Genomic DNA, 20,888 nt, shown 5'->3' on the forward strand with positions numbered 1-20,888 from the left:
ATGTATACGTACTTTGATAATAAATTTACTTTGAACATTCATTCGAAAACCTAATGCTTGAGGGATAAAATAAGGACAAAAATTTAACGAAACTTAAACCTGATGCTTTTTTTAATTACAGGCCAGGATGCAGACGAGTGGAAAATGACAAAAATGCTTCCTCTTTTTAAGAATGCGATAGGGATATACCCGGGTGACTCTTACATTAGTGGGAGGGATATTACTGGAAAATATATTTAATGATAAAATCAGCTCAGACTTCATCAGGCAATGGTCCGATCACACTTGGAGTATTGTGAACAGTTTTTGGCACCTTACCTAAAAAACTACATGCTCACATAGGAGAGGGTCTAGAGGAGGTTCACAAAAATGATCCTGACAATAAAAGGGTTAATGAACAAGGATTGGTTGATGGCTCTTGGCCTGTACTCTCTGGACTTTAGAAGAATGACGGAATCTCACTGAAACTGATCAAATATTGAAAAGCCTAGAATGAAGCGGGGAGGGTAGTTCCGATAGTGGGGCAGTCTAGGACCACCGGGCACATACCGTTAGAACAAAGATATGGAGTAATTTCCTAATCTGTGCTGCCTATGTCAGCATGTTGTTCATTGACCATAGCTCAGCGATTAACACCATCATTCCCACAGTCCTGATCAATTAGCTACGGAACCTGTTCTCTCTGCGATTGGATCCTCAACTTCCTAACTGGGAGACGACAGTCTGTGCAGATTGGTGATCAAACGGTCTAACCCCTATTGACATCAATGGATCTGGGGTTGAGAGGGTAATCAGCTTTAGGTTCCTCGGCATCAACATACCCGAAGATCTCACGTGGTCTGTGCGTACTTGTTGAGTGTTGAGTGCATAACAGCGTCTCTTTCACTTCAGATCACTGAGGACGTTTGCTATGGGCCCCCAAATCCTAAGAACTTTCTACAAGGGCTCAATTGGGAGCATCCCGACAGGCTGCATCACTGCCTGGTATGGGAATTGTACCTCCGTTAATCGCAGGACAGACCAGCGCATTTGTAGTTGTGAACTTCCCATGATTCAGGACATTTACAAAGCCCGGTGTGAGAAAAGGGCCCGAGGGATCATTGTGGACCCGAGTCACTTCAAGCACAATCTATTCCAGCGGCAACCATCCGGGAAACATACTGCTGCATAAAAGACCGGAGCAACAGGCTGCTGGACAGCTCCTTCCACCAGGCTATCAGACTGATTAACACACGCTGATTTGAGGGATCCTCTATGTACATTGGTTGTTCTATTTATTATCAATTATTATAAATTACTATGATTGCACATTGCATATTTAGATGGAGACATAACGTGGATTTCTACTCCTCACGTACGTGAAAGATGCAAGAAATAAAGTCAATTCAAATATCTCCTCTTCACTGATGAACAACACTGGCCCTGGTGCACCTCAAGGATGTGTGTTTTGCCAACTGCTCTACTCCCTCTATACCCATGACTAAATATAGCTCAAATGCAATCTATAAATATGCTGCATACAACCTTTGTCAGTAGAATCTCAGATGGAGATGATTGGACTTACAGGACTGGGACATACCAGCTAGTTGAGTGGTGTCGCAGCAACAACCTTGTGCTTCAGACAAAACAGCTGATTGAGACAAGGGAACACGAACCAATCCTCAAAGAGGTATCAGAAGTGGACAGTGAACAATTACAAGTTCCTGGGTGTCAACATCTCTGAGGATGTATTGATGCAGCTACAGAATAAAGAAGGCAAGACAGCAGATATATTTCATCAGGAGTTTGAAGATATTTGGGTTATCATTTTAAAACACCCAGAAACTGTTGTAGATGTATTCAATATATATTATTCATATATTCAGTTTTTGCAGTATATTAATTTACTTAATATACATATCCATAACACACATACTGTAATTTATTTATTATTTCTATATTATCATGTCCTGCATTGAACTGCTGCTGCTAAATTAACAAATTTCCTGACACCTGCCGGTGGTAATAAACCTGATTCTGGTCCTGACTCTGTACCCACCGTCCCATCACACTCTCCCGTGGTCAGACTCGGAGTGATGCTCCCTGCACATCATCCCTTCACACAGTCCCGGGGTCAGAAAAAGACTGAAGCTTCATACACACAGACCCGTCATCCACTCCCGTGTTCAGCCACAGAGTGAAGCTCCCTATACCCCGTTCCATTACACAGCCCCAAGGTCAGTGACAGAGTGAAGCTCCTTCCACACCGTTCGATCACTCATTTCTTGGGTTAGAAACGGAGTGAAGCTCCCCTGCGCACGGCCCCAACACTCTCTCCCGCAGTCAGAAACAGAGTGAATGTCCGTCCGCTCCGACACAACGCACAGTCCCTCGGACAGTCAAAGAGTGAAGCTCCCCTCCACACCGTCCCATCCCACACTCACGGGGTCAGACACAGAGTAAATCTCCTTCACTCCCGGGGTCAAAAACAGACAGAATCTGCCGCCTCGCAGTCCGCTAACACTATAACGGATTCAGAATGAGAGAGAACCTCACTCTTCACTCTCGCTCCCCCCTCTCACCCATCAGCAGTACTTCACCGTTCCTGTAGTCTCCAACAGTGTGTCTGTCTCAGAGATAATAAGTTTGTGTGAGACCAGAGGTAGAACTGTGGAAGGAGGGGGCGGAGAGAGAGGGCTGTGGAGGGGTGCTCAGTTTGCAGCCACTGGGAGGACGTTGTAATAAACCACACGACGGGCCTTTGCTCACAGAGACGTAGAGGAGCTGACAACCGAGAGATCGATATCGGGTGCAAATGAGACGAAATAACACCGACGGTGTGCAAGGAGATTCACCATGTGTCTGAACAAGGGGGTGTGTAATGAGACACTGTGGAGGGAACTTCACCATGTGTTTCACCCCAGGAGTGTGTGATGGGACGGAGTGGAGGGATATTCACTATGTGTCTGACCCCGGGAGTGTGTGAAGGGACGGTGTGGAGGGAGATTCATTCTGTGTCTGATCCCGGGAGTGTGTGATGGGACGGTGAGGAGAGAGCGTCACCATGTGTCTGAATCCGGGATTGCTTGATGGGGCGGTTTACAAGGAGCATCTACCAAGGGTGTATGTGGTGGAACGTTGTGGAGGGAGATCCATTCTGTGTCTGACCCCGTGGTAGTGAGATAGGACGGTGTGGAGGGAGATTCACTCTGTGTCTAACCCTCGGGAGTGTGTGATGGGACGGTGTGGGGGGAGATTCACTCTGTGTCTGACCCCGTGACAGTGAGATAGGACGGTGCGGAGGGAGATTCACTCTGTGTCTGATCCCCGGGAGTGTGTGATGGGACGCTGTGGAGGGAGATTCACTCTGTGTCTGACCCCGTTAGTGTGTGATGGGATGATGTGGAGGGAGATTCACTATGTGTCTGACTCCGGAAGTGTGTAATGGTATGGTGTGGAGGGAGATTCACTTTGTGTCTGACTCCGGGAGTGTGTGATGGGAACTTGTGGAGGGAGATTCACACTTTGTCTGACCCCGGGAGTGTGTGACGGGACGCTGAGGAGGGAGATTCACTCTGTGTCTGACACCGGGCGTGTGTGATGGGACGGTGTGGAGGGAGAATCAATCTGTAATTGAACCCGAGAGAATGTGGTAGGACGGTGTGGACGGAGCTTATCTGGGTGTCTGACCCCCGATATATGAAATCGGATAGAGTGGAGGGTGCTTCACTCTGGTGTGGATATATCACACATTACTCTTGCTCTTTTGTATTTATTTCAAGAAGCTTTGAAACCGAGTTAGAACAATGTTGCTTCGCCCCATACTTTGACACCGGCCCATCACGCATTCCAGGCTTCAGGTGTAAAGTAAACATCCCTATGAACTGTCTGATCAAACACACTCGGCGGGTTAGAGAGTGAAGCTCCTCATGCACTTTCCCATCTAATGGTCCTGTTGATTTCAAAACACAGTCCCAGCGCATGCTTATTTGTCTAGACGGCTAGACACACACACACTCTCTCTCTCTCTCTCCCTCTCTTTCTCTCTCTCTCTCATCCAGACACAGACACAGCCGTGACTACACATCTCCTCCCGCACCCCCACCACTTTATCCACTACCCGCACCCCCATTTCCGAAGCCCCCATTTCGTTTCACCTCGCCGCTTACTTACTGTGGAGAAAATAACTAATCCCCACTGTCAAGTGAGCGGCGCCATTCACGGAAACTGTCACATTTCAGTCCAGTGAACTTTCACTATGAGCGGGAGAGAATGGGAAGGGAGAAGGTGGGTAGAGAGGGTGGGGAGAGAGAATGAGAAGGCTTCGTGAGGAGGACAGTGAGATAGAAAGGCTGAGGAAAGGGAGGGAGTAGAGGAAAAAGGAGAGAGCATGAGAGAAGAGCGAAATTGAAGCAGGTTAGCGGCATTAAATAAACAATATCCCATAGGCAATAGGTGCAGAAGTAGACCGTTCGGCCCTTCGAGCCTGCACCGCCATTCTGAGATCATGGCTGATCATCTACTATTAATACTGTCTTGTCCCCCATTTCCCTCGGTTACCCTATCCATAAAGATACCTAACTAGCTCCTTCATTAAAGCATCCAGAGAAATGGCCTACACTGCCTACTGAGGCAGTGCATTCCACACCCTCACAACACTCTGGGAGAAGAAGTTTTTCCTTAACTCTGTCCTAAATTACCTACCCCTTATTCTCAAAACATCCCCTCTGGTACTGGACTCTTCCAGCATCTGGAACATATTTACTGCCTCTATCTTGTCCAATCCCTTAATAATTTTATAAGTTGCAATCAGATCCCCTCTCAATCTCCTTAATTCCAGCGTTTACAAGCCCAGTCTCTCTAACCTCTGCGTAAGACAGTCCGGACATCCCAGGAATTAACCTCGTGAATCTACGCTGCAATTCCTCTGAAGCCAGGACGTGCTTCCTTAACCCTGGAGACCAAAACGGTACAAAATTCTTCAGGTGTGGTCTCACCAGGGCTCTGTAAAATTACAAAAAGATTTCCTTGCTGTTGTACTCACTTCCCTTTGCAATAAAGGCCAACATTCCATTAGCTTACTTCGCTGCCTGCTGCACTTGCTTATTCACCTTCAGAGACGGAACAAGGACTCCGAGATCTCTTTGTATTTCTCTCTTACTCTACACCGTTCAGATAATAATCTGCCTTCCTGTTCTTACTCCCAAAGTGGATAACCTCTCACCTGTTCACATTAAACGTCATCTGCCAAGTATCTGCCCACTCACTCAGCCTGTCCAAGTCACCCTGCATTCTCCTAACGACCTCATCACATGTCACACTGCCACCCAGCGTCGAATCAGCAGCAAACTTGTTGATATTATTCTCAATGCCTTCATCTAAATAGTTGATGTAAATCGTGAACAGCTGTGGTCCCACTACCGAGCCCAGTGGCACCCCACTAGTCACTACCTGCCATTCCGAGACATACACATTCACCGTTACACTTTGCTTCCTATCTGCCAACCAGTTTTCTATCCATGTCAATATCTTCCCCCTCATGCCTTGATTTTACCCAACACTCACACATGTGGGATAATATCAAATGCCTTCTGCAAATCGAGGTACACTACATCCACTGGATCTCTCTTGTCTAACTTCCTGGTTACATCCTCAAAAAACTCCAATAGACTAGTCAAGCATGATTTTCCCTTGGTAAATCCATGCTGGCTCGGCCCAATCCTATCACTGCTATCTAGATATGCCATTATTTCATCTTTAATAATGGACTCTAGCATCTTCCCCACTACTGATGTTAGGCTGGCAGGACGATAGTTCTCTGTTTTCTCACTTCCTCCTTTCTTAAAAAGTGCATTAATATTAGCCATTCTCCAATTCTCAGGGACTGATCCTTAATCTAACGAACATTGGAAAATGATTACCAATGCATCCGCAAATTCCAGAGCCAAGTCCTTTGGTACCCTAGGATGCAGACCATATGGACCTGGGGATTTGTTAACCTTCAGTCCCATCAGTCTACTCATCACCATGTCCTTCCTAATGTCAATCTGTTTCATTTCCTCTGTTACCCTATGTTCTTGGCCCATCCATACATCTGGGAGATTGCTTGTGTCTTCCCTAGTGAAGACAGATCTAAAGTATTTATTAAGTTCTTCTGCCATTTCTCTGTTTCCCATAACAATTTCACCCAAATCATTCTTCAAGGGCCCAACATTCTTCTTAACTATATTCTTTCTCTTCACATATCTAAAAACGCTTTTGCTATCCTCCTTTATATTCCTGTCTAGCTTGCGTTCGTACCTCATTTTTTCTCCCCGTATTGACTTTTTAGTTAAGTTCTGTTGTTCCTTAAATTTCCCAATCATCTGTCCTCCCACTCACTTTAGCTCTGTCATACTTACTTTTTTTTTAATGCTATGCAGTCTCTGACTTCCTTTGTCAACCACTGTGGCCCCTTCCACCCTTTGAATCCTTCCTTCTCCGGGTGATGAACTGATTTTGCACCTTGTGCATTCTTCCCAAGAATACCCACCATTACTGTTCCACTGTCTTTTCTGCTAGGATATCCGTCCCTTTAACTATGGCCAGCTCCTCCCTCAGGGATCCATAGTCTCCTTTGTTCAACTGCAACACTGACTCTTCCGAGCTGCCCTTCTCCTGCTCAAATTGCAGATAAAAACATCATATTATGGTCACTACCTCCTAATGGCTCCTTTACTTCAAGATCGCTTAAGCATTCATGGGTTAGAAATAGGGAGAAGGTGAGGGGAAAGTTGGGGACGCAGAGAGAGAAAATGATAGGCAGAAGGCGATGGAGGGTTTTTGAGTGAGCTCCGGAACTCCGTCTGCGGGGCTGACGTCACTGCTATTTTTATTTTTTGCTGCCTGTATGCCGGCCAATTCAGTGTAGCAGCACGCTTTCAATACTTCTCTGAAATACTGAAAACGCCCAGCTTCTGTTCCAATGGGTGAAGAGAGTAAAACCACAAACACGGCTCAGCGTGTGTTGGTTTCCTGTAAACTTCAATATCTAAATATATGCACAGAGGTCCTGAATAAACAGGATGTTGCGGGAGGGGTTGAGCTGCTGGTTCTAAACCTCTCGGACAGTAAATGCAATTTATCCGCCCGAGAGGGGGAATAGAAGAAAAAAAGAGAGAGCTCGAGAGTGAAGCAAAATTGATACCCTCCAGAAATCAACCATCTCCATTCCTACCCCGCTCTCTACATTGTCTTCCACTTCTTTCCCTCCACTTGTTCCAGTGATACCCCTTTCTGACTCGTCACTCACGGATTCTCTCTCCTCCAAACCCTAACTTTCCCCTCACTCTCCCTCCCTCTGTTGCTCCCCACTCTCACTACTTCCCCGTGCCACTCCCATCCCTCCAGACCACCCTCCTCTCACACCCTCAATCTCTCTCTCCTCCAGCACCACCTCCCCCGGCTCTCGGCTCCTCTCTTTATCAGCTGCTCATCCGGTGTTTGTGTCACTCGGATCTACTGGTCGACAGGGGCTTTCTCTGACAACGGTTACTTCCCCTCGTTGAGCTCAGAGAATCAGAGGATCCTCGGCAGGATAGACAACAGTGAGACATACACTAATATCCAGCTCGTAAATCCCAACTCACCGTCTCCATTGAGGGGTAATTGGGGCAGGGACAGAGGGAGGGAATTTCAATCTATTTCTAATCTCGGGAGTGTGCGATGCGGGGTTGTGGAGAGAGATTCACTCTGTCTCTGACCCCGGGAGTGTGTGATTGGACAGTGTGGATGGAGATTCATTCTGTGTCTGACCCTGGGATTGTGTGATGGGACGGTGTGGAGGGAGATTCACTCTGTGTGTGACCCCGGGAGTATGTGAATGGGATGGTGTGGGGGAAGCCTCACCCTGTTTCTGACTCTCACTGTTATGTCAACAGAAGACCCTGATGTATCGTATGTGAAATTTAATTTCAAGACCATCTCTGTTCCCCGTTCCGGACGAGTGGAGGTCAGTTTCACTTTGTTGGTTTGACTCTGTTCAGCTGATGTGTCTCTTCCTGTCAAAAAATCTCATCGGAAGCACACCGTTAACCCTAATTATTCCCTGTTAGACAATGTCAGAGGCAACTCGTGCGAGACTGGATGAGAATCGAGCAGTCGGTGCAGAGAACGCCATGAGATTTCTTGTGTGGTGGGAGTACCGTGAGGCGGGTTTAATCTGGGGACACTGAGGAGGGAGTGTTGTGTGGTGAGGTGGGGGTTGCGAGAGCAGGGATTGCTGTGGCATGGTCGGTGAGCAGGAAACACCTTGGGAAGACTGGCAAGGAGGGAAGAGAGTGGTAAAAGGCAGTGAGGAACCCTAACTCTAAAAATAATGTTGAGTTATGTGGAAATTTGTTCCAATAATTAGTTCCAGTAAAACTCTTAAATTTGTCCAAAAATTTTGAATTTTAGAACAAGATCAAGTAGAATGTCAAAAATGTACCAATTTCTTGATTACATCGGAAAAATTGATCAGATAAATTTGTGTTTAATTTATTTATTTTTTGTGGCATAATATACAATTGATGTAAAAAATTATATTGCACCAATCTTAACAGGACCTTTGTTGTATTTGTCATACTATCAAGACATAGTCTTGACCAATTTGTTTCTTCAATTTTAATATTCAAGTCAGATTCCCATTTTTGTCTTGACTTATGAATCCCTTGTTTTTGAATCAAACTATACATACAAGAAATATTTTTTTTTATTTTTTGCCTTTTTAAATTAATGTTTTTATTTCATTAGATTTCGGCAATAACATTGTTTGACCCATTGTTACTCTTAAATTAGCCCGTAATTGGAAATAACAAAAACAATGTGTTGGTTGATATTTTGAATGTATTCTATAATTAATCAAATGATATTAATATACCTCCTTCAAAACAATCTCTTATATATCTAATCTCTATATGAAACCAGTTGTATAAAAGTTGATTATCCATTGTAAAAGGAATCAGTTTATTTTGAATTAAAGGTCTATTTGCTGATAAAGATTTCCTTATCTCATCATCACATTTAATTTATTCCATAGATCAATGAAATGTTTTAATATAGGGTATTCTTTCTTTTCCCGTAACCATTTAGATTCCCATTTATATATAAAATCTTCTGGTGTATTTTCTCCTATTTTATCCAGTTCTATTCTAATCCATGCCGGTTTATCTTTATCAAAAAAAGATGCAATAAATCTAAGTTGATTTGCTTTATAATAATCCTTAAAGTTTGGAAGTTGTAATCCTCTTAGATAAATTTCCATGTCAAGTTTTCCAACGATATTCTTGACATCCTACCTTTCCAAAGGAACTTCCTCACACATTTATTCAACTCTTGAAAAAACTTATGGGGTAGTTGTATTGGTAGTGTTTGGAATAAGTATTGTAATCTAGGGAATATATTCATTTTACTGAATTTACTCTACCTACTAATTTTATTGGTAATATCATGCATTTATCAAGATCTTCTTGATTTTTTTCAATAATGGTAAATAATTTAATTCATATAAATTCTTTATATCATTATCAACCCTTATACCTAAATAAGTTATACCACATATTGTCATCTAAATTGAGTTAATAATCGACATTGACTATAATATCCTTTAGTAAGTCGTAGAATTTCACTTTTATCCTAATTTATTTTGTAGCCTGATATTTTCCCATATTCTTCCAATCTAGAAGATAATTTACGCAGCGAGTTGAATGGGTTTGTTAAATAAAGCAGAACATCGTCAGCAAATAATTTAATTTTGTATTCCTCCTGGTTAACTCTGAAACCCTTAATATCTGGGTCCATATTAATTAATTCAGCTAATGGTTCTATCTCCAACACAAATAAAGCAGGTCATAATGGACAACCTTGCCTAGCTGACATTTTTAACTGAAATGGTGTTGAAATTTGAATATTTGTCACTACTTTAGCTTTGGGATTATTACTTAAGGTTTTAATCCATTTTATAAAGGGTGCTCCTAATCCATATTTTTCCAATACCTTAAATTAAAAAAATCCCATTCCAATCTATCAAATGCTTTTCCAGAATCTAACGCAACTGCACACTCATTTACTCCCTCTTTTGTGCCAAATGAATCATACTAAGTAAACTAGTTACATTATCTGCCGATTGTCTGTTTTTCATAAATCCTGTTTGATCCATATGTATTAATTTTGGTAAGTATTTCGATAATCGTCCAGATAAATTTTCTGCTGTTATTTTATAGTCAGTGTTTAACAAAGAAATAGGTCTATAAGATGTGGACTTTAAAAGATCTCTATCTTTTTGTGGCAATACTATTAAGATAGCTGTCGAAGAAGATTCTGGAAGTTTATGTGTTCTTTCCGCTCGCTATATTAACTCCATAAAAGGAGGAATCAGTAAATCTTTTTTTTTTAAAATTCAGGCGGAAAACCATCTTCTCCTGGGGAATTATTACTTTGAAGTGATCCCAGAGCTTCTTCGACCTCTTTTAATGTAAAAGGCATATCTAATCCCTTCTGTTCTTCCGAGGTCAATTTTGGAAGAGATATTTGTGATAAAGATCTTTCTATCTTGACATTATCATTTTGTGATTCTGATTGATACAGATCGGAATAAAAATTCATAAAAGTTTCATTAAATTCTAAAGGTTTGTAAGCAATTTTATTTACTGTTGTTCTAATTGCATTTATCGTTTTAGAAGTCTGCTCTGTTTTTAACTGCCAAGCAAGAACCTTATGTGATCTTTCAACTAGTTCATAATATCTCTGTTTAGTTCTCATAATTGTTTTTTTTCTGTTCGATGTGTCTGAAGTGTATTATAATGTAACTTCTTGTTAATAAGTTGTCTTCGTTGTTCTTCTGTCATATATCTTTGAGATTCTTTTTCTAATTTTGTAATCTGTTTTTCCAATTGTTCAATTTCTGTCAAATATTCCTTCTTAATTTTAGAAGCGTAACTTACTGTCTGGCTTAAATATGCCTTCATTGCTTCCCACAATATGAATTTATAATCAACTGATTGTGAATTTGTATCTAAAAGAACTGAATCTGCTTTTTCATTAAATCAGAAATCTTGATTTTTTAATAATATTAAATTAAATCTCCATCTATAAATCGATTCCTTTTTATCTATTATTATTATTGTCAACATCAAAGGAGAATGATCTGATAATATTCTCGCTTTATATTGCATATTTTTCACTCAGTCTTGAATATTCGTTGTTAATAGGAAAAAATCTATCCTTGAATACGTTTTATGTCTATTTGAATAAAATGAATAATCTCTTACTTTTGGGTTAATTCTTCTCCATATATCAATTAAATTTAAATCTTTCATCAACGATAAAGTTAATTTTGCTACTTTTGATTTTGTAACAACCTTTGTTGATCTATCTAAAACTGGATCTATACGAAAGTTAAAATCTCCACCGAATAATATTTTGTCATGTGCGTCAGCCAAATTCAAAAATAACTCTTGTATAAATTTTACATCATTTTCATTCGGTGCATTAATATTCATGAGTACATAGTTCTGGAAAAAATTGACAATGTATAATTACATATCTGCCCACCGAAACAACTAATACATTTTTGTATTTTAATTGGTAAAGTTTTATTAACCAAAATTGCAACTCCTCTCGCCTTTGAGATAAAAGAAGCCGCAATAACATTTCCAACCCGATCTTTTTTTAATTTCTGATGTTCTATCTCTGGGTGTGTTTCTTGTAAAAAAAAAGCTATATCTATTTTCATTTTCCTAATATATGTTAAAACTATTTTTCTTTTCACTGGTGCAATAAGCACATTAGCATTAAAACTTTAAAAATTCAGTAAATTAGTCATTGTTGTTAATTGGGTTACTCCAATCTATAATAATACCTAATCTTTCAACTTCCGTGGTACCTTCGGGAGTATTTTTAAAATTCACCTTGTTTCTATGTGTGTCCCCACCGATCATCCAGGCAAAGAAAGAAAGATAGAAGATAAATAGATTATTTAAAAAAAAACAATATACCCCCCACTTCTAATTTTGTGGATAAAAAAACACAGCCTTACCCCCCTCTGTTGTACGGGTCATGGCAATCGCCATGATTACCACGAGAATCCCGTAGCAATCGATCCGAAGCTCCCCCAGCTCCTCCGCAACATAGAAAAGTATATACATGAAGAATAAAATAATAACACTACTCTCAATTGATATTTCTCTAATGTTTTACCTTTCTCCCCTGTATCTTATAATTTAAATAAATTTAAATATTATTCTGTCGTTAAATATCCATCAATACCATTCACTTTTCCGGTATCATCTTTAATCGGTTTCGCTTTGAAACCTTTGAGTGTAGTTAGCGAATATATGGGAGTTTTTGTGCGAACTCTTCCGCGTCTTGATAATCGGTAAAAAATCTTTATTTTCCATCCTCTAAAAAGTTATCAGTGTTGCCGAATGACGCATCATGAATTTGTAACCCTTTTCCCATAAAACATTTTCCGCTGGGTTAAATTCCTTCTTTCTCTTCAAAAGGCTATAACTTATATCAGGATAGAAAAGAACTGCTTTCCCTTTTGGGGTCAATGACCCGTTTCTCTTTCTGGCACATTAGGCAGCCGCCTTCAGGATCTTTTTTTTTTCTTGGTATCTTAAGCATTTTCTCAAAATTGATCGTGGACTTTGATCAACTTGAAGTTTTGATTTTAAGGCTCGATGAGCCCTTTCAATTTCAATTAACTGAGATCCTTCTTCCATTTCCAAGTTTTCCGTAATCCATTTTTGAAAAAAAAAAATTATTAGATGTTCTTCTTCTATACTTTCTTTAAGTCCAACAATCTTAATATTGTTTCGTCTGCTATATTTTTCAAGCATATCCACTTTTTCCAATAACTGTTTTTTTTCTGATGTCCAGGGAGAAATATTATCTTCCATTTTGTTCCTTCTTTCAACAATGTCTTCCGTTGTTACTTTCAAGTCTGTAATTCTCTTATCCATTTTGTCCTGTCTTTTTATAATTTTGTCAAACATAATCTTCATATGTTTCATTTTTATTTATTTTAATACGTTTAATTTTCCTAATTTACGCATTATTTGCATCAAAGATTTTTCTATATTTCCATAAAAACATTTACCTCCAACTTCGTCTGATTTATCCAGAGATTCTGAATCTAACGCAGATTAACTTTCATTTCCGGTTTCAATTGTATCTGGGATTTGTAGTTCAACTTGCTCGTGTTTGCTCATGCTGCTTCTTTCACGTTTACGCAATGCTTGTTGGTCTTTTTCTTTGGAAATGGTTGATATTGCCGCAGTTTCCTGTTCTGTATCGCCGGAGGTAAAATGTACTTGAGCACGCTGTTCTTTTGTAGCGGCGGGCCTTGATTCTGTTCCAACTTGCTTTGTCTTCAAGGTAATAGTTTTCTTCGTCTTCTGTTTTTGAGACATAGCTTTAAACTATCCGGAGAAGTTTATAACTAACTTTTAAAAAGTATTCACTAACCTTTCTTCACTTAAACATTAATTTACTGATTTTTTACGGGAGTGCTGGATTCCCACGTTTTGACACTGCGTCATCAAATGACGTCCCCCGATCCAGCTCGGCTTTGAGGGATCCTACTCTCTCTGTGACCTGAGGGAAGTGCAGAGGGTCGTGAATAAATCTCAGCATATCCGGGGTATCAGCCTCACCTCCACGGACTCGTTCTGCACTTTCCGCTAAAGCAGACAGCCAGCCTGGATAATTCTGTTACACCCCATCAGCTCCTATCGCAGGAAGATGCGAAAGCACATTTCACCAGGCTCAAAGACAGGTTCTACCCCGCTGTTGTCAGACATTCGAACAGTCCACTATTCCCATAAGATGTATTCTTGACCTCAAAGTTTAACTCGCCGTCGCCCTTGCCCCTTATGGACTGCCTGAACTGCACTTTCAACATTCTGTGATTGGTTTACCCTGTTCTACTCTCGTGATGTGATCGGTGTCTATGGCATTCCACTGGGACTCTCCTGTCTGTGACGTATCTTTCGGGGTTGTGAGGAGGAAGGACAGTGTGACAGACGGTGCGGAGGGGGCACAATATAAAACTTAAAACTCTCTCTCACTTTTCTAACCTTTCTCTCTTCATTCCTTTCCATTGTTTCCCCTGCCCTTCTCTCTACTCCCTCTAGCCTCTCTCACTTCCTCTTTCACCCTGTCCCTCTCTCAAAATCGTTCCCCATTGTCTCTCATCATCTTATACACCTCTGTCAGGTTACCTTTCATCATCCGTCGCTTCAAGGAGAAACAGATTGAGTTCCCTCAATCTGTTTTCATAAGAAATTATCCCCAGTCTAGGCAACTACCGATATACTTCCTACAGTGAGGCGACCAGAACTGAGCACAGTCCTCCAAGTGGAGTCTGACCAAGGTCCCATGAGGCTACAAAATTACCTCTTTGCTCTTAAATTCAATTCCACGGTTTATGAAGGCCAATACATCGTATGCCCACTTAACCACAGAGTCAAACTCGCAGCTGCTTTGAGCATCCTGCGGACTCAGACCATAAAATCCCTCTGATCCTCCACACGGCCAAGAGTCTTGCCACTAATATTATATTCTGCCATAATATTTGACCTACCAAAATGAACCACTTCACTCTTACCTGGGTTGAACTCCATCTGCTGGTTTTCAGCCCAGGGTTGCTTTCTGTCAATGTCCCGCTGTAACTTCTGACAGCCCGCCACTCTATCCACAACACCTCCAAACGTTGTGTCATCAGCAATCTTAATAACCCATCCCTTCATTTCCTCACCCAGGTCATTTATAAATATCAGGAAGAGTGAAGATCCCAGAACAGATCCCTGAGGCACAACACTGATTTCCGACCTCCATGCAGAATATGACCCGTCTACAGCCACGATGGAAAACCACTTCTATTGGCAAGCCAGTTCTGGATCCACAAAGTAAGTCCCCTTGGATCCCATCCTCCTTACTTTCTCAATAAGCCTTGAATGCGGTACTTTAACAAATGACTTGCTGAAATCCATATACACTACATCTACTGCTATTCCTTCATCAATGGAAGTGAGGAAGTGAGGATTAAGAAATGTATCGCCATTTTTTGGAGTTACATTGTAGACCAGTGAACAGTCTGCTGGATTAGAAGGAACAGATCTTTAGAGATATCGCGGTCTGTTAGAACCATAGAACCAAAGGACATAACAGCAGAGATACAGGCCTTTAGGACCTTCCTGTCTCTGCCGAAACGATTTTCTGCCTAGTCCCACTGACCTGCACCTGGACCTTATCCCTGCATGCCACTCACATCCATGTACCTGTCCAAGTTTTTCTTAAATATTCAAAGTGATCACGCATTTTCCACTTCATCTGGCAGCTCATTCCATACTTCCACCGCTCTCGGTGAGAAGAAGCCCCCCCCCCCACCCAGTTCCCTTTAAACTTTTCCCCCTTCACCCTTAACCCATGTCCTCTGATTTTTTTTGCCCTCCCATAGCCTCAGTGTAAATAGCCTGCTCGCATTCACTCTGCCGATACTATCATAACTTTATATACCTCTATCAAATATCCCCTCATTCTTCCACCCTCCAGGGAATAAAGTCGTAACCTATTTAACCTTTCTCTGTAACTCAGCTTCTCAAGCCCCGGCAACCTCCTTGTAAACCTTCTTTGCGCTCTTTCAACCTTAGTAATCTGTTTCCAGTAAGTTGGTGACCAAAGCTGTATTCAATACTCCAAATTCAGCCTCGCCAGACCCTTATACATCCTCCGCATACCATTCCAACTCTTATACTCAATACTTTGATTTGTGTATGCCAATGTACCAAAACTCTACATGTGAAGCAACTTTTACGGAATGTTTTGTCTGTATTCCCAGATCCCTCTGTTCGACTGCACTCCTCAGAGCCCTACGATTCACCCTGCATGTTCTACCTTGGTTTGTCCTTCCAATGTGCAATACCTCACACTTTTCTGTATTAGGCTCACCTACAATTTTCCCATTTGGTCGAAATCCTTCTGCAAGCTTTGGAAACTTACCCCACTGTCCACCGTATCTCCAACCTCTGCATCCTGAGGAAATTTGCTGATCCAATTTACCACATTATCATCCAGATCATTGATACAGATGACAAACAACAATGGACCCAGCACTGATCCCTATGGCACATCACTAGTCCCAGGCCTCCACTGAGAGAAGCAACCGTCCACTACCACTCTCTGGCTTCTCCCACTGAGACAGTATCTAATGCAATTTACCACCTCGTCATGTATACCTAGCGACTGAATCTTCGTAACTTATCTCCCATGCAGGGCATTGTCAAAGGCTTTACTGAAGTCAATGTAGATAATATCCACTGCCTTCCCTTCATGCACTCTCCTCCTCGAAAAACACGAATAGATTTGTTAAACATGCTTTACCACAAACAAAGCCACGCTGACTCTGCCTAATAATTATCTGTCTATCCGAATACTTGTAGATCCTACTTATTAGTACTCCTTTCTATAATTTACCTGCTGCAGACGTCAGTCCTGCCGGCCTATAATTTTCCGGATTACTTTTAGAGCCTTTTTAAACAATGTAACAACAGAAGCTCTCCTCCAATTTTCCGGCACCTCACCCGTGGATACCGACATTTTAAATATGTCTGCCAGTGCCCCTGCAATTTCAACACCGGTCTCCTTCAAGGTCCGAGGGAATACCTTGTCAGGTCCTGCGCATTTATCTACTCTGATTTGACTCAAGATAGCAAGGACCTTCACCTCTTCATTCTGTGTAGGATCCATAACATCACTACTTCTTTCCCTTATGTGCATTGATTCCATGTCAGTTTCCTTATTAAAGACAGACAGATAAAAATAACATTTAAACTCTCCCCCATTTATTTTGGTTCCATACGTAGCCGACCACTATGATCTTTTAGAGGACCGATTTTTATCTCTTACTATCCTTTTGCTCTTAATATACCTGCAGAACTTCTTTGGATTTTCTTTCAGCTTGTCTGCCAAAGCAACCTCGTGTCTTTTAGCCCTCCTGATTTCTTTCTTAAAGATTGTTTTGTTTTTTTGTACTCGTCAAGCACCTTATTTGCTCATCCTATACATGCCTTATATCTCTCACTTCTTCTTTATCAGAGCTCCAATATCCCGTGAGAACTAGGCTTCTTTATTCGTATTCACTTTGTCTTTATTCCTGACAGAAACAAACAAACTGAAAGTTTCTCATTTGAAGGCCACCCACTTACCAATCACATTCTTGCCAGAGATTAGCTTGTCCCAATCCAATGACTTACATTCTTATTTCTTCAAATATGGCCTTTTTTTCCAGTTTTGAAATTCAACCCGAAGACCCGATCTATCTTTATACATGATCAAGTTGATACAAATACATGATCTGTGATCTGCAGTTTCTTGCGGCCATATAACTACATAACCATATAACAATCACAGCAGGAATACAAACCATCTCGGCCCTTCTATTCCGTGCCGAACGCTTACTTTTACCTCGTCCCACCGACCTGCATGCAGCCCATAACCCTCCATTCCTTTCCTGTCTATATACCGATACAACTTTACTTTCAATGACAATACGGAACCTGCCTCTACCACTTCGACTGGAAGCTCGTTCCACACGGCTGCTACTCTTTGAGTAAAGAAGATCCCCCTCGTGTTACCCCTAAACATTTCCCCCCTAACGCTGAACTCATGAACTCTTGTTTGGATCTTCCCTACTCTCACTGGAAAAAAGCGCCTATCCACGACATCATCTATAACCCACAGAATTATAAATATCTCCATCAAGTCTCTCCTCAACCTTCTACACTCCAAATAATAAAGTCCTAACCTGTTCAACCTTTCTCTGTAACTTAGATGCTGAAACCCAACTAACATTCTAGTAAATCTCCTCTGTACTCTTTGTACTTTGTTGACATCTTTCCGATAATTCGGTGACCAGTACTGTTCCAACTTCAGGGAACTATGCACCATTATTCCTAGATCACTCTGTTTTACTGCTTTCCTGAATGCCCTACCATTTAACATGTATGTCCTATTTGAATTTTTCCTACCAAAATGTAGCAGCTCACACTTATCAGCATTAAACTGCTTCTGCCTTCTTTCAGCACACTCTTCTAACTGACCTTAATCTCTCTGCAAGCTTTGAAAACCTACTTCATTATCCATAATGCCACCTACATAGTATCTTCTGTATAATTACTAATCAAATTTACCATCCCATCATCCAGATCATTAAAGTATATGACAAACCACATGACCATTCCAGAAACTAGTGGTATGAGTCATAAGGCTCCTGTACCTTTTTCCTGTAGGTTGAGGGGTAATAACCGTTCCTGAACCTGGTGGTGTGAGTACTGAAGCTCCTGTACCTCATTCCTGATGTTTGAGTGGTAATAACCGTTCCTGAACCTGGTGATGTGAGTACTGAAGCTCCTGTACCTCATTCCTGATGTTTGTGTGGTAATAACTGTTGCTGAACCTGGTGGCGTGGTTCCTGAGGGGCCTGTACCTCTTTCCAGAAGGTTGAGGGATAGAAGCTGTACCTAAACCTGGTCGTGTGGATTCTGAAACTCCTGGAACCACTTCCTTTTGGTTGAGGGGAAATAACTCTTACACAACCTGGTGGTGAATGCCCTGATGTTCCCGAAACTTCTTCCTGATGTTTGCTTGTTATTAACTGTTCTTGTATCTATAGGAAAGCGCGATGTGTTTCCTGTACCTTCTACCCGAATGTTGAGGGGTAACAACTGTTCCAGAAACTGGTGGTGTGTGTGCTGAGGTTCCTGTACCTCTTTCCTGATGTTTGATGGATAATAACTGTCCCTGTACCTGGTGGTGTGAGTCCTGAGGCTTCTCTTCCTCCTTCCTGATGGATGAGGGTTAGTATCCGGTCCTGAACCCGATGCTGTGAATTGCGATGCTCCTGTACCCGCATCCTGCTGGCTGAGTTGAAATAACCTTTGCTGAACTAAGGGGTGTGTGTCTTCTGGACCGATATCTGCAGTGAACGATTCTGCGAAAAATGGATGGTTGCAGGGTAATCTCCATTCAGTGAATGTACCCGAGACAATCTATATCAGTAATGACATGATGTCTCTCTGAAGGTTTAGAATTTCTTTGCAAACAATACTCAAACGGTCACTCACTGTTCCTTGCTCCCCAATTACAGAACAAACTTGTTGCCAGGGATGGATCAACAGGAAAGGCGCTCATATTATCTCATATCAACGGTGGCAAAACATCACGATGAGGCGAAGAAAGAATGTTCAAACAATGTTTCAAAGCTGCTGGAAATGAGCTCAATCGAGGAAGAGGTTTGTGCCAGATCATGTGTGGATGAATCTACCCTGTCCGAAGCCTGACAAAGTGAATCTCCCTCCACACCGTCCTGTCACACACGCTCCCGGGGTCAGACACAGAGTGAATCTCCCTCCACACCGTCCCATCCCACACTCCCGGGGTCAGACACAGAGTGAATCTCCCTCCACACCGTCCCATCCCACACTCTCCCGGGGTCAGACACAGAGTGAATCTCCCTGCACACCGTCCTGTCACACACGCTCCCGGGGTCAGACACAGAGTGAATCTCCCTCCACACCGTCCCATCCCACACTCCCGGGGTCAGACACAGAGTGAATCTCCCTCCACACCGTCCCATCACACACTCCCGGGGTCAGACACAGAGTGAATCTCCATCCACACCGTCCTATCACACACTCCCGGGGTCAGACACAGAGTGAATCTCCCTCCACACCGTCCCATCCCACACTCTCCCGGGGTCAGACACAGAGTGAATCTCCCTCCACACAGACCCATCACACACTCTCCCGGGGTCAGACACAGAGTGAATCTCCCTCCACACCGTCCCATCACACACTCCCGGGGTCAGACACCGAGTGAATCTCCCTCCACACCGTCCCATCCCACACTCCCGGGATCAGACACAGAGTGAATCTCCCTCCACACCGTCCCGTCACACACTCTCCCGGGGTCAGACACAGAGTGAATCTCCCTCCATACCGTCCCATCACTCACTCTCCCGGGGTCAGACACAGAGTGAATCTCCCTCCACACCGTCCCATCACACACTCCCGGGGTCAGACACCGAGTGAATCTCCCTGCACACCGTCCCATCACACATTCCGTGGTCAGACACAGAGTGAATCTCCCTCCACACCGTCCCATCACACACTCCCGGGGTCAGACACCGAGTGAATCTCCATCCACACCGTCCCGTCACACACTCCCGGGGTCAGACACAGAGTGAATCTCCCTCTACACCCTCCGATCACACACTCCCGAGCTCAGACACAGAGTGAATCTCCTCCGACACCGTCTTCTCACACACTCCCGGGGTCAGACACAGAGTGGAGCTCCCTTAACACCGAATCTTCATACACTCCCGGCGTCAGACGCAGGGAGAAGCTCCCTCCACTCTATCCCATCACACCAATCCGGGGTCTGACATGAGGTGTATCACTCTCCACACCGTCCCATCACACCAATCCGGGGTCTGACATGTGGTGTATCACTCTCCACACCGTCCCATCACTAAACTAGAGCTGTCGGGGCATGAGAACCGAACTGAAGTGACTATGGAAGAGGAGGTTGGCTTACAGATAGAGAAAACTTGGAGACAGAGGGAGGACGGGGAACTGATAGAGAAGTGACGTGCTCAGACCAAAGGTTTGGGATACGTCTATTATAACGCAAAGACTGTTGTGATCAAAACGGATGAGCTTAAAGCGTGGATAAGTATTTGAAAATATGATGCAGTGTTCATTCCGGAGACTTTGATAGGTCAGGGACAGAATTTGTTAATTCAAGTGCCAGGTTTTATATTTCTCAGAAATGACAGGGATAGAGAGAAAAGAGGTCGGGGCGAGACACTGTTGATCACAGTTATTTTC

The 20,888-nt window shown here is 42.6% G+C and overlaps 1 long non-coding RNA gene across 1 annotated transcript in view; it reads left to right on the plus strand.

Moving 5' to 3' along the window:
• Positions 1–7,897: 7,897 nt before the first annotated feature.
• LOC132386552 (uncharacterized) overlaps positions 7,898–20,888 on the plus strand; it is a 16,078-nt gene continuing 3,087 nt past the window's right edge. The window contains exons 1-4 of the long non-coding RNA XR_009509584.1: positions 7,898–7,969; positions 14,763–14,909; positions 18,291–18,395; positions 18,674–19,292. This is a non-coding gene — a long non-coding RNA (uncharacterized LOC132386552). The remainder of the gene's footprint in view (positions 7,970–14,762; positions 14,910–18,290; positions 18,396–18,673; positions 19,293–20,888) is intronic.

The sequence above is a fragment of the Hypanus sabinus genome, unplaced genomic scaffold, assembly GCF_030144855.1.
Source record: "Hypanus sabinus isolate sHypSab1 unplaced genomic scaffold, sHypSab1.hap1 scaffold_1202, whole genome shotgun sequence".
Classification (NCBI taxonomy): domain Eukaryota; kingdom Metazoa; phylum Chordata; class Chondrichthyes; order Myliobatiformes; family Dasyatidae; genus Hypanus; species Hypanus sabinus.